Below are 14,312 nucleotides of genomic sequence, written 5' to 3' on the forward strand. Positions count from 1 at the left end.
ACTTGGAGATTTTTAGATTTTAGTTCAAGGTCACTTAAGCATGTAAAAACTAGGCTTGAACCCAGGCTGACTCTGCCATGCTACCCATGTCCTCAGGTTAAAGACGGAAGGGAGCCCCCACTGCAGCAAGCACCTCTCATTTGACCTTTCTCCATCCCAGCCCCTCCCTGCGCCTCCCTGCCTCTAGGCTGAGGGCCCAGCAGGAGTTTCAATCCACCAAGTTAGAGTGGGCCAGGAGGAGGCCCCCACCCAGAGCAGCAGAAAACCAGCCCCTCCCTGAGGTGGCTGCCAGAAGCCAGGGATGGGGGAGAGGAAGAAAGAGAGACAGAGAGAGAGAGAGTTTGTGTGTGTGTGTCTGTGTGTGTGTGCTTGTATATGTGGGCGTGAGTGTGTTCCCCTTTCTTGGGCGCTGGCCCAAGTTTTGCATCTACATGCTGGAAGAGAGAGTTCAATTTGGCGCTGATACAAACTCCACAGTCACTGAACTGCCATCTTCATTTAGTTAACGTTCTTTCTGGGCAGACCTGGCTGGGATTCATCTTCATTATCCAGTGAGGGGGCTCACTCTGGGCCAGGCTTTGACTTTGATCTCAGAGCAGCAGAAAATCGCCTCTTGAAGTTGATTTCCTCTGAAGGCCATTAGCAGGGGCTTTGGGAGGCTGAATTACAGGGGGACCTGCTACAAGTGCCCCACCAACACACATCCCATAGTCCCAGGACCCCCAGATAGGCGGGCACACAGTCCCCCTCCAGCAAGACCTTGTTCTCCTCTGGCTTTGCTTAGGTAAACGGAGAGGAATGGAGATTCTGGCTCCTTCGTCTCTCTACCCTCTGCTCAGTCCCAGCACTGATAACTAACACCCAAAAAGCACTTTCCGAAGCCCTTTCACAAGCTTTGAAGCCACACCCACCAGGTGCAAATCCTGGCTTGGCTGCTTGCACGCTGTGTGACCTTGGGCAAGTTACTCACCTCTCTGAGCTAGTTTCCACATGTGCAAAATGGGGTAATAGCAGCAGCCTATACAGCATTCTTGAAACGACTCCATGACATAATGCATGTTAAGGGCTAAGCTCAGAGCCCTCACACCGTAAATGCCAGCGGCCCTGGTTACTTCTGTGAGGCAGATATTGCCATACCTGTTTCATAAACAAGGAGATGGGCTCGTGGAGGTGCCCCTGACCAGGAAAGTCACTTCTTTCCAGGCCTTGGTGTCCTCCCTGTGAAGTCCCAGTGGTAACAGCCCTACCTCCTGGGCTTGCTGTAAGGGTCAGGTGGGACCCCGCATGTGGGAAGGCCTATGAGCCCCAGAGGGCTGGTGCGGGGTCAGAATTCTGGAGACGGTGGGGCTGCCCTCCTGGGGGGATTTGTGCTGGGCAACCACGCTCTCCAAGGCACCTGAGCTCTAAATGGAAGCTTGGGGCTTCCGGAGACTTGGTGGCTCTTCAAATTCTTCTGGCATTTGACTTGGGCCCCAGGAGTACGAACAATGCTGGGTCAGCGGGATTCAGAGTCTGGCTCCCTACTCTGCTCATGGTCCCCCAGGAATAATCTAGCCCCCTCCCGAGCCCATACTTCTCCTGTGTCCCCTTCCTTGCCTTTGCTGGTACCCTCCATTCCCTCTGTCCCATCCCTTCCCTGCCCTGGTCCCCAGCCTCCTCCATCCTCAGCCTGCCCAGGGCAGCCTGTACGCCTCCCCAAACGCCTCCAGGCTGGACCCCCCACCGGCCCATCCCACCATCCCCAGCCCTGTTCTTGGCTGCTAGCCCAGCCTCAGGCCTTTCTTGGGAGGCAGTGCCCCAGCTGGTTTTAATCCCCTGTGATTGGCATTTTCTGACAGTGCAGGGTAAGGACATTTGGTCTGAGCAACTGGCGCTTCGCTGCTATTATCCGCCCACTGCGGCAGGGTCTGTAATCCAGCCCATTGATTCGGCCGCTCTCTTCTTCCGCACACACTCCCTGGCACTTGGACCCCACTGGGATGTCTGTGAACTCGGCAGCGAGCAAAGACAGAGGAGCCTTTTCGCAACTGGGCTGCGAGTGTTTGGGAGGCTTCTCCATTCAGAAAGGCCAGCTAGGAGGGATTCATAAAGTGCCTCACAGATCCGAACAAATGCCTTGTGTTCCCCAGCATGGCGCCTTGGCTGCCTTCCACACACCTGACCCCCCATTAATCTGCCTTTTAACTGGGTCTGCATGTGGCCAAGGTACATGGTTACATTGTCCAGCCCCAGCTGGGCCTCCTACAAAACAGGTCACCCTGCGGGGCCACGTCTCGTGGTTCTCGTGGGCATAGCCCTGCTTCCTCCAGACAAACTTCAGTCCCAGGCCCTGAGCTGCTGGGCAGGTTACTGAAACCTGGAATTCAGGCCAAGAAGCCGCTGCCCCTGCAGTCTGTCCAGAGGATGATGGGAGAATAGGATCTCCATCTGGGGATTTCTCTAAGCCCAGACGCCCCGGAATTTCTTAACCTGGAGTCTGTGGACCTGGTCTACAGACTCCTTGAAATGACAGGCATACCTTGGAGACTGGCAGGTTCGTTCCCGCCTACCAAAGTACGTACACTATTGCATATCAAGTGAGTCCTAATCTTTTTGTGGATGGAGGGTCTTGCCTTCACTTTGTATAAAATGCAACATCTATGATGTGCAAGAAAGCGAAGCGCAATAAAACAAGATTCGCCTATATATGCAAAACTGTATGTATTCTAATAGGGACAGTCCACAGCTTTCATCCGGTTCTTAAAAGGGTCTGAGACCTACCAATGTGGTTGAAGCGCAGCTGCCTGAAATCATCGGTCATGACCCTCAGCACTAGATGGGACCTTAGAAGTCACCCTGGCCAAGCCTTTTGCTTTGTAGGTGAACCAAGGGCGCTGGAGGCCAAGTCCAGGGAAGCACCAGGAGCGCAGAGGCAATGAGCTAGTTGTGAGACGGCGGGGCCTGGGCAAAGGTGAGTGAGCATGCAAAGGACGGTACCAAGGAGTTGGGGGGAAGTAGGATCAACAGAATTTGGGGCTCAATTAGTTCCAGGGAGTAGGGAAGAGGAAGGTATCCAGAATGGTTTCTAATGGATTTGGGAGTCAGGGGCTGCCTCGGTGGTACTGAGATGAGACGAAAAGAGGAAGAGGAGGAGGAGATTTTTGCAAAATGATTGTTCTTTTTTACTTTGATCTTGTCCCCACCATAAGAATTATCAGTACAGGCGTACCTTGGGGATATTGTGGGTACAGTTCCAAACTACCACAGTAAAGCAAATATCACAATGAAATGAGTCACACGAAGTTTTGGGTTTCCCAGCACACATAAAAGTTATGTTTACACTAGACTGTAGTCTATTAATTGTGCAATGGCATTATGCAAAAAAAAAAAAAAGTACATGCCTTAATTAAAAATACTTTACTGCTAAAAAATGCTAACCATCACCTGAGCCTGTTGGAAAAATGGCGCTGATAGACTTGTTCAACACAGGTTGCAATATCTGTGAACTGTAATAAAACGGGTATGCCTGTGCTGGAAAATAGGCCCCAGCCCCAGGACAAACAGAAATTGGGCTGCATGCCCTTCTCTTTCCCTCAGATGAGTTTCCATGTTGCTCTGGGTCCAGGACGGGAAGTGTTTGTGGGGATGGTAAGGGATGTGCGGACTCGCTCATTGTTTGCTTCTGGGAGAATGGGGTCCGTAAGTCTGAACATACAGGGAGAGGGGACCAGAGGTGTGGACTCAAGAGAGGGGCCACAGTCTAGCTCATCCTCAGAGGATTTGGAAGAGTTGCCCAGCATCGTGGCGCCAGCTCTGCCAGAGCCCACACCCAGATTAGGACACAGCCCCTTCGTCTTGGCCCCCAGCACCTTCTGTCTTCAAAACTGTTTGCTTCTATACCCTGAGAGAGAGCACGGGGCCCATCCGTGTGGCACCCAGCCCCATGCCCGGGCACATGGCCTGCCAGTGAAGTACAAGCTGGGTCCAGCTCCCCCGGGTCCCCTTCACTGGCACCCTTTTGCAATAAACATCTTGCATTACCTTCCACGGGGGCCTAAGAGGGTGCGCCTGATAGACTAGCCGGCAGATCTGAGGCCCCTGCACCTGCCATCACACCCAGGTCCTCTCTGCAGGAAGGATACCAGGCCCTACCTGCGGGAAGGATCCCTGAGATCAGTTAGCTGTGGCTTAGGGCCAGGGTGGCAGGGGTCTTTATAGCTGACCTGTCGGGGGTTCCTCATCCTGAACCTTGTTGGGCCCTCCAGACCCACCCACCTGTCTGCCTAGCCATGGCCTCCTCTTGTGCCCCACGTCTTTAATCCCCAGCTGACAAAGAGCCCTCCCACGCCTCTCTCTCCCAGGGCCAGCCCTTTCCTGGACCTCTCCTCCCCCACTTCAGCCTCAAGGAGCCCTCTGACTCTGGAGAGACATTTTTCTCTCTTGCCAGAAACCACTTTGAAATTTGCAAACTCTTGCAAATGGATGAAAAACAGTGAACACATTGCAGAAAGGAGATTCTTAGCAGTGACTGCTCTCCCTGTCCTCTCCTCTTCTCTTCCTCCCGAGGTTTTGGACCAGCTGATCTGGGTCTTGATTCTGCACTTGGCCAAGCCAGCTTGGAAAGGTGGGGTCACCTGCTGAAACTCCTCTGGTGCCCAGAATCTCCTGGTGAAAACCACGTAGGCTCAGAAGCTGGCTACTGAGTGTCTCTCTCCTTGAGACACAGACTCTTGCCTTCTCAGGGATTCTCAGGGCAGGAAGGAGCCTGCAGACCAATCTGGCCAGTTCTCCTCTACTTCACATTTCGCCTTGAGGACAGCATTATTGGGTTTTGTTTTGGGGTTTTTGCTGTCGTTGTTGTTTTGGCTTTATTTAAATTCCCAAAGCAGTTGTGAGGTTAAGGACAGAATCCTTTCTTTATTTTTATTTCCCCAAGTATCTAAAACATAATAGACTCATAACTATGAACAATGTTAGAGCTGGATTTCAGTTCACGTTGTCCGATCCCCTCATTTCACTGACTGGAAAACTCAGGCTCCACAGAGCATCTGACCTGCCCAAGGCTTCCTGATTCTGACCCTATCCTGCCACTACACCTTTGTTGATTGATTAATTGATTGATTGGTTGATTAATGACACTGTGGAGGAGCAAGAGCTACAGGAGAGGCAGGGAGGAGGTGACCCCAACAGCTGTCCCTGCAGGACCCTACACCAATTCCCTAAGGGATGCTGGGAATTTCTCAGGGGAGCCAGCACACAGCCTCTGATTACATTTGAATTCTTAAAGGTGACTCCCGGTGAGGGGATAGGGACCAGCCAGCACGAAGCCCCACCATTTCTTCCAATCTGATGCATTGCTTTCCCCAGCCATTTCCCTGGGAAGGAAAAAGGCTCTAATTAGTGAAATGAAAAGACATGCTTCAGATCCCAGGCATTCATCAGTACCTTTTTATTGCCAGGGACAGAAACCCAACCTAAGGTGGCTGAGGCAGAAAAGGGGATATATGGCCTTTTATAACTGGAAAGAATGGAGGTGGTTATTGCTTTGGGCAGAGCTGTATCATGGGGCTCTGGAGATGTCAGTCATCTGTCCCTCCCTTGACTCTATTTTCCTTTGTGTTGGCTTCATTCTCAAGTGTTCTCTCCCCAAGGAATTCCCAAGTTATTGAGATGGACACCAGCAGCTCCAGGCTCACAGTCTTTCATCCTAACATCTCCAATGAAGAGAGAGCACCTTTTTACCCATTTGTTCCAGCAAAAGTCCCAGAATTGAGTCTCATTGGCCTGGCTGGGTCACATGCCTATCCCACAACTAATCACGGTGACCAGAGAATGGAATGTTCTGATTGGCCAGGCTGCAGTCATGTGCCCTCCTTCTGGGGACAGGGATGGAATCAGCCCCTGTTTTGGGGCCTGAGCCCAAAGAAGGGTTGGTGCTTTTGTGCTGTTAAAACAGATGCCCACTGGGACGGCCGGTTAGCTCAGGTGGTAAGAGCGCGGTGCTCTTGACAACAAGGTTGCCAGTTAGATCCCCATGTGGGTCACTGTGAGCTGTGCACTGCGCCCCCACAACTAGATTGAAACAACTGCTTGACTTGGAGCTGGTGGGTCCTGGAAAAACACACTTAAATAAATAAAAGTATAAAAAAAAACAAAAAACAGAAAAACAGATTTCCACTAACCCCTTCCCAGCTTCTCCCCTCCCAACTCCACCTGGATATGCTCATTTACTGGAGGTGGCCTAGCTCTAGGTTTGAGATAAGGGGCAAAGGATTAGCGAAGAGGGATAGCAGTGGAAATGGCTTAAAAGCATGGTTCCAGAAAGGGGTAAGCTTTAGGGGGGATAAAATTTTTCTGGGTCCATCATACCTTGGCTCTCAATCCCCAAGAAGGATAATCTATATATAAAGTTGTTCACATCAATCGTATCTTTATTGGTCCTCATAAGAATGTTGTTGTCAAGGTAGGGAGAGGAAACTGAGGCTCAGAGAGTGAAATAACATGATCAAGGTCACACAGCAAGTCAGTGTTAGTGAGAGTATTTGAACCTTGTTCTCCATCCTGAGCTCTCGGCATTGCCCTAGTCTTAAAACCCAGGCCACGCTCCCTGAGGAGCTGGTCTGGTGACGGCTGGGGACAGAGGGAGCCTGCCATTCCCTGTTTACTCTGGGAGCTGCCCAGGACACTGAGCAGCGGCCAGTGCTGCCCCGGGGTAGGAGGGAGGGTAAAATTGGCCTGAGACCAGTACAGGCTGCAGGAGGGGCAGCCTCTTGCAAATGAAATATTCATGGTGGTTATTGAATCAAATTTTATTGGAATAAAAATACACTTGCTGGATACATTTATTTCCCCTGGTTCCTTTCAACCCCCTTCCTTCCCTGAGTGATTTGATTTGGGTGCCAAGGAAGTTTTTTTTTCCTCAAGTAAATTAGACTTAGGTCAGCAGAATAAGCATGTCATGTCAGGATCAGTGCTTGGCAAGAAAGGAGCCTGATGGGGCTCTGTAGGTGGCCTCCAGGATGACTGAGGGGTGGGGGGACGTGGGTATCAGGGAGGGAAGCAAGGTCAACGCTCCTCTGCAGGGCGAGCTCCTGGTTCATACTCAAAGGGCCCTGTTCACCAAAACTGTCCCCCCTTCACAAGCACTCATGCTTCCAACACTTCCTCAGCTCCTCTCTTCCCGTCAGTAAGTATGAGGGGCCAAGGCCAACATTTGGAACCAGAGTCCCACAGGCCTGGGGTGGTGGTGTGAAGCTGACCCTCCAGCTCCATCTTAGGAGACCCCCATCTAGGGGGACCCCCATCTAGGGGGACATGCAGGCATCACTGACTCCCTCTGTGTGAAATAGCTATCTTTTTAAGGCTCATCCTCGTCAGCTATCTTCTCTCAGTTTCTTTCTCCTCTTTCCATCTCCACAGATCTCTCTCCCTCTTTCTTGTAGTTCTCAGCCTTCTTCTATCTCTCCAAATATTTCTCTTGATCTCAGCATCTCTTTGGCTCTGTGTGTCTGCCTACTGTCTGTCAAGGTCTCTTTGTCTCTCTAACCTCACCTTCAGAACTGTTCCACAACCACACACACGAATGTTACACTCTAAAACAGTCAAACCCCCAGTTTCACAAACACATATACATATGCCTACACATGCGCAAGGACTTACTCTCACAGTTTCACACTCACACTCTCTCTCTCACTGTCACACATGGTCTTAGGCTGCTGGCTGACTCAGCAGATAGAATCAGGGTCCGCTGTCTCCACTCCCTGCCCCCAACCCAGGTGGGCATCAGGGGTTCGCCCACTGCTCTGCACCCGTTCCACCAAAAGCATCGTGTGGCTCTGAGGCCGTCCCAGCCCTGGGCCACTTGTAGGCCACCCTCTTATTCCACAGGGTCAGAAATGAGAACCAAGAGGATATTTACCTGCCCTGCAGGGGCGTAGTTAGATGAGCTAGGTGGGCCCTCTTGACTGGGCAGTGCCTCCGGGGTGGTCCACGTCCTGCCCTATCACTAGAATTAGATGGCGCATCAAGCCCTGAGCTGTGCTGGGGGTTTCACGTGACCAAGACAAACAGTTGAGCAGCCAAGGGAGACATTCCTGTGAGCAGAGCCTGGCTTTCCTCCCTGTCCATCCCTGACCATTGCCTCTGTGACCCCCCTTCCCGCCCCCAGCTTTGTCCTGCAGGCAGCCCTGCTCTCTGAGGCCTGGGGGACCCTACTCAGGTGTGAAGGCCCTGCTGGGTGGGCACTGTACTGGGTGCAGCTCCTTGGGGCCGCTTCTTCCTTATCCCTGGTCTCATATATCCTGCCCCCATCACACACATCCTGGCACTCCTGGCACCCTCCTGCTCACCTTCACTGACTCAACTGTTTCTTGTTTCAACCCCAACTGGCTCCTCTCCAGAGAAGTTTGCAAGTCAGGCTCTTTTCCTTCCCAGAACCCCTCTCAAATCTTGTTTCTGAGGGCCTGTCTCGTCTCTCTCCCTGGGCTTTAAGTCTAGTCACCCCTGGGTCAGGCTCCAAGGCTTACTGCACTCTGCAGACTGGCTGACGAGTCAGATTCTACACACACACACACACACACACACACACACACACACATGCGTGCGCGCACCCAACACTCTCTTTGGGACACATCTCTGCACGGACCTGACTGGCAGCCTTCAGAAGATAGAGAATTCAGCCCAGAGTCATTCTATGCCTGGGGCAAAGACAGCAACAAAAATGCCCTCTGGGCTTCAGCTCTCCAGAACCCCCAGCAGGTGGAGCCTGTGGGTACTGAGGAGAAGGGTGTGACCCTCAGGCCCCAGGATGCAAAGGAGCACCTCCTGACGAGTGGCACTCTGAGAAGGGGTGGGGAAAGGATGGGTCCAAGCAGCAGAGTCAGGACCCAGGGAGGCGAGGGTAAGAAGAAACAGCTTTTTCCTGAAGGGACTTGATGGCTAGACAGACCTGGCCCTATTCCAGCTTCTTTACTAGCTGTGTGACCTTGAGTAAGTCTCCTAGCATTTCCAAGTATCATTTCCCCGTCTGGAAAATGGGTACAGTAATACTCATTTAGTTGCCACAGCAGGAAACGTGCTGGCCCACAGAAGGAGCGCAGTTAATGGCAATCGCGATTGCACCACCCTTAGCAGTAGCACCCCAAAGACCTGTGGGTGCCAACAATTCCCCGAGGTGGCACCAAGGCCTCCCATCAATCTGACCATCTCTGCCAGGCCTGATGTACACTGCCTGTCAGCAGATGACAGCTCCATTGCAGTCACAACGGCCCTGGCTTGTGAGGCCTCTCCCTCCTCCATCCCTCTGCTGCTTATGATAATTGAATCGATCATGCTCACGCAGCCTGTGCTCCTCCAGCAGCTCTTCTTGGCTTAACTCAGATAGGAAAGAAAAAAATAATAACCCCTGTCCAACATCCCTGTAATTAGGAGGGATTTGGCTCAGCCCTGAGTCAGGTGACCATCAGTGACCCAGAGGGAGCTGCCGAGTCTCCCTTGTGGGAGGTGTTGGAAGAAGAGAGAAATCAGTCTGGGCCCCAGCTCAGCCACCTTTGGGAAAACTTCCTGTCTCCATATGCATCGCTTTCCGCATTCACAGGGAGCAAATAATTAAACCAGAGTAATGAAGACTCATTCATTGCTAATGCCTGCAATGCTGAAACAAATTTATATTCTTGTACAAAGGAAAAAAATTAAAAATTTGAAAATAAGTAAAACCTCGAATACTTGCATAGCGCTTCCTATGTACTAGACACTCTTCTAAGCCCTTTCTAAATAATAACTCATTTAACTTGTCATTTGAAGGTGATAGTCAGCTGTCAGCTTGGATTTGTAGCTGGAAGCTTTGTTGAAACAGGCAGTTTGGATCAGAGCCAATTTGTCAATGTTGCAGGTTGTCAAGGACGTTGCTAAGAGGAGTCACTGTGTTTAAATTTTAACTCCTTTCTTCCAGGAAAAAAAAAATTGGATAGATAGGAAGGAGATTCTGTTTTTAAAGAATAGGATGACAGATTGTTTTGTTTTTATTGGAAAATGCAGGGTTGTGATTCTGTTCCCAGATAAAATTATTTGAACCATGTAAATGAGGCAGCCTGCTGCTCTCTGGTGGCAGCATAGGAGTATTGTAGGAAAAGTACTCGGGAGGAGAATATTTTGCAAACCTGGAGTAATGAGGGTGGGGGTAGCAGTAAAAACTCAACTGATCCTAACTGATCATTGAAAGAAAAAAACAGGGGGAGGATGGGCGGAGAATTCACAAATTGAAACAAGATTGGTCATATGCTGATGATTAGTGAAGCTGAGAAAAAGTGTTTTTTTAAAATTAGTTAAATAGAAAGAAAAGATAATTCTATAAAAAAGAAGCAAATTTGTTGCCTTATCTCTTTCTATGATTTGAGGCCTAGAAATGTCAAAGGCTCTGTCTCCTGTCACAAAGAGTGACCTCCCGTCCAGCCAGCCGGAGTGGGTGGGCTCTGACACATGTGCTGAGGCTCCACCCTCTCTCCACCCCACTAACCCCCTCAGCAGCACAGGGAAAGAAGAAGGGCCCTGGATGAACAGAGATTCAGGGCCAGGAGAAAAGGGGACCTTGTCACCATCCTCCCAGGCTGAGGCCCAGTGGCCGTCCTTGCACTCCCCAGGGCTTCTAGAGTGGCCCCTCTCTAGAGCCATGCATTTGACTATTTCCTGCTGCAGATTTCCTAGATTTAACAAACACTTCCTGAGCCCTTACCTGTTCCAGGTGCTGCATTGGAAGCTTTCTGTGTGTGTTCTCATTCTATTTTCTGGAGCAGACCTCTTGCCCCGTAGTTAAGGAAACCAATAGCTACCCCAAGATATTATCATTTTTACCACTCTCGTCCCCACTGTGAGCTTCTTGACCAGAGACTACGTTTTATTTTTCATTTTTATTTCCCCATCATCCTATCACCGTGAAGATTAAATAATTGTTGAATGAATGGTTAAACGGATGATTAATTATTCAACAAGGGGTTATACTTACCCGGGTTAAACAGCTAGCAAGTAGCAGAATGGGGACTCGCGTCTAGTCCAGAGCTCCTTTGGCAGTACTGCAGCTGCCCAAATGATGCCACCCTCCTCAATGAATGAATTTTGCAATTTCTGAACTCATATCAGTTGGCTGATGACCACTGCAGAGATGCTAATCCAAAAGGGTGCTGGCTGGTAGGGAGGGGATCGTGTGCATAGACCCCTCCTCAGGCTCCCGGGTCTCCAGGTAACTACATACAGTGCTGTTCTGGGGCTGGCTCACACGCGCTCATTAGGGCTGATTGTGTGCAGCTCTTCCCAACTCTGTGTTGTTACTTCATACTGGTAGCTTGCAATTGACGGGAGTACTTACACTGTGGAAATTGGCAAATGCTACAAATCAGGGTTTGTGCTTTGGTATTTTTTTCTCTGAAGATGTGATTGGTTGGTAAGCATTGATGAGCACCCCACTAAGTTATAGCTGGTAACAGGAAGCTTCTAGAGTGAAATGTGAACATGGGGTACACACCTCCACGTGGTTATTTTCTCTGGGGAGGGCTGTTAATCCTCATAGTTCATTTCCACACTGACTACACTTGCTGCATGTGCTGTGATGCTGACAAAGAGTCCAGGAAGATAAAAGAAGAGACCTCTCAGCTGCTTTAATTCTCTTGCCACTTATAGAATTTGGCATCTCCATGTTGGAGGGGTGCTCCCCTGGGCACTTACTGAGTGATGGCCAACCCAGTTCTTGCTCCGGGGTTACCTAGGAAATCTCAAGGGAGTTTTTGGTGACTATCACTATCCCTTCTGGGTTTGTCCTTCTAAATAGTCTTTCTAAGGCTTCCTGGCTAGGGAGGGATTCTGGAGCAAACCGTGCCTGGAAGAAGAATAATGGAAGTCAGGTAGTTGTTTCACATCATGGTATGTCATATAGCCCTGGGAAGGAACCACCCTATAAGGCAGGTGGACTATTCCCCTGTGTGCTGGATTGAACAGTACAAAATTCATGTCCACCTGGATGTGACCTTATGAATGTGACCTTATTTGAAAATAGGGTCTTTGCAGATGTAATCCAGTTCAGATGAGATCATATTGACATGCCCAAATGCAGTCTAGGGGTCCCCACCTGCGAGCGATTGCAGGTGCTACCACCTTACTGGAGTCTTGGTGTTGCTGTCTTCCCCACCCTCCCACCATTGCCTCGGTTCTATGTCTCCTTGGCTTATGCCTGCACCACTGACGTAACTTGCTGCTGGTCTCTACTTCATCTGGTCTCTCCCCACTCAGACCCATCCTGATCAGATCAAGATCCCTAACCATGGATCTGCTCTGTTCAAAGCCTGAAGCTGCTCTCACTGGCCCCAGAGAGGAAGTCTAGATTTTCCTCCTGGAATTCGTAAGTCCTCCATGATCTGGCCCCAACCTATTCCTCCAGCCTTACACCCACCCCCCACTTTGCACTTTTACTTGCCTTAAGTCATCCTGTGTTCACATCAGACTACTCTTGTTCATTCCCCATACTCCCCTATCTTTGCCAGGTTCAAATGTCACTTTGCTGTTTATTGACTGGGTATCTTCTCTGGACCCCTTCACTGTGTTGTTATAAGGACCACTTGGTACATTCTAGAGTCGCCACTGTTATTTTCCCCTCCTAATTCCTTTTTCTCTCCTACAAAAGAATCATGGTGGCTTTGGAGTAAGAGTCCCCGGTTCAAATCTTTGCCCCTTATTCGCTGTGGGAATATGGCAAATTACCTTCTCTCCCTGAGCCTCAGTTTTCTCATACCTCTGTTCTTCAGTGAGTTGTGGAGATTAAATTAGATCACGTGTGCAAGGTGCACAGCACAAAGAAGGTGCTTAGGAAATGGGGTTTCCTCTGGATCCCCAAGGACTCAGGATTGCAGGGGGATATAACATAAGTCACCATATTGATATCAAGAGCAGGTGTGGCATCTGGAGAGCTGGGGGTGGGGAATGGGAGACCTGAATTCTCCAGGACTCAGAGGTACTAACGGGAACCAAGCCCAGAGCCAGGGGCCAGGAACAGACAGGGCTGGCTCACACTGGGTACCAAGCTTCCGTGCTTGATGACGGGCCCCCTGGTAGAAAACAGAGACACGAGATGAAACTTATCCCTGTGCACCAGTCTCCCCCAGCTCAGCTGTGTACTTTCTGCTTCACATGGAGGGGAAAGGACAGGGAAGCCAAAGACTTGAGTTCCAGCCCCAGCTGTGCAGGGACTCAGAGGGCCGTCTTGGGCAAGATGCTGGTCCTCCACTCACTTCGGTTTCCTCCTCTATAAAATGTCCGGCAGGAGAGGAGGATCTCCAAGGTTCTCTAAGGTCTACAAAAGGGACAGTGATATGGAACTTCCTCTCCACCCACTGACATAACAGCAGAATTCTAAACAGAGTCTAAATAAAGCCCAGACCCACTGGCTGGCAGACACTAAGCTGATCCTTTCTGTTAGAGCCCCTTGCGCCACAGCAGGCCGGTGATCAATCACCTTCCCTGCTTCCTTAGGGAAGCTAACAAGGATTGGGATGGCCTCCCCAGGGCTCCTAAGGGAAGATCTGCTGCCTGATGGCCTTGGCAGCTGTAGCTCCTGGGGCTGGCGGAGGTGGGGCAGGTGCTTCTGGGACTAGTTTAGGGCACAACAGAGATGACAGCCACATCTGCCCTATGTGTGTTTTCCTTATTTGTTCCTAACAGGAAATCGATGATGTCAGAAACTGTGGGATAACTCTGCAGCCCCAATCAATAGACCCTGATTAATTCAGTCATGGCCATTGGGTAAATTTGCTGCATCATAATTAGAATTATTAATTAAAAATAGGAAATCGATTGACACAAATTAAGCAAAAGAGGAGTCAGTTGGGCCACTTTGACGTTGCTTGGGCAGGTGCTTGAGAACATTCCATGCTTGGCTCTCGCTTTGCGGGTCCGGCATCCCATGTGACTCCCCCCAGACTCCTTTGGACTGTGGGAGTCCAGCCTCCAGGCTTCACAGCTAACGGGGGTGCAGAGAGAGCTCTCAGGCCTCCGAATGCAGGAACCGGAGGCGCCTCAGGAGCATCTCACCCAATACCGTTATTTTTTAACATCGAAAAAAATCATTTAGGGAGAAAAAAAAATCTTTATTTTTGTTCATTATTTTTCATTCTCTGTTCATATGCATACATTATTTTATCATCATTTTATATATATGTATATGTATATATGTATATATATGTATGTATGTATATATGTGTACATATATGTATGTATGTATGTGGTATGTGATAGTACGTTCTCTTTTCTCTCAACAACATGGCATAATCACTCTTTCATTTGCCACATAATTA

General features: G+C 50.0%; 1 protein-coding gene across 9 annotated transcripts in view; it reads left to right on the forward strand.

Moving 5' to 3' along the window:
* MEGF11 (multiple EGF like domains 11) overlaps nucleotides 1-14,312 on the forward strand; it is a 342,599-nt gene that overhangs the window by 220,089 nt on the left and 108,198 nt on the right. The window lies entirely within an intron of this gene.

Source organism: Rhinolophus ferrumequinum, chromosome 6 (genome assembly GCF_004115265.2).
Source record: "Rhinolophus ferrumequinum isolate MPI-CBG mRhiFer1 chromosome 6, mRhiFer1_v1.p, whole genome shotgun sequence".
NCBI classification, from domain to species: domain Eukaryota; kingdom Metazoa; phylum Chordata; class Mammalia; order Chiroptera; family Rhinolophidae; genus Rhinolophus; species Rhinolophus ferrumequinum.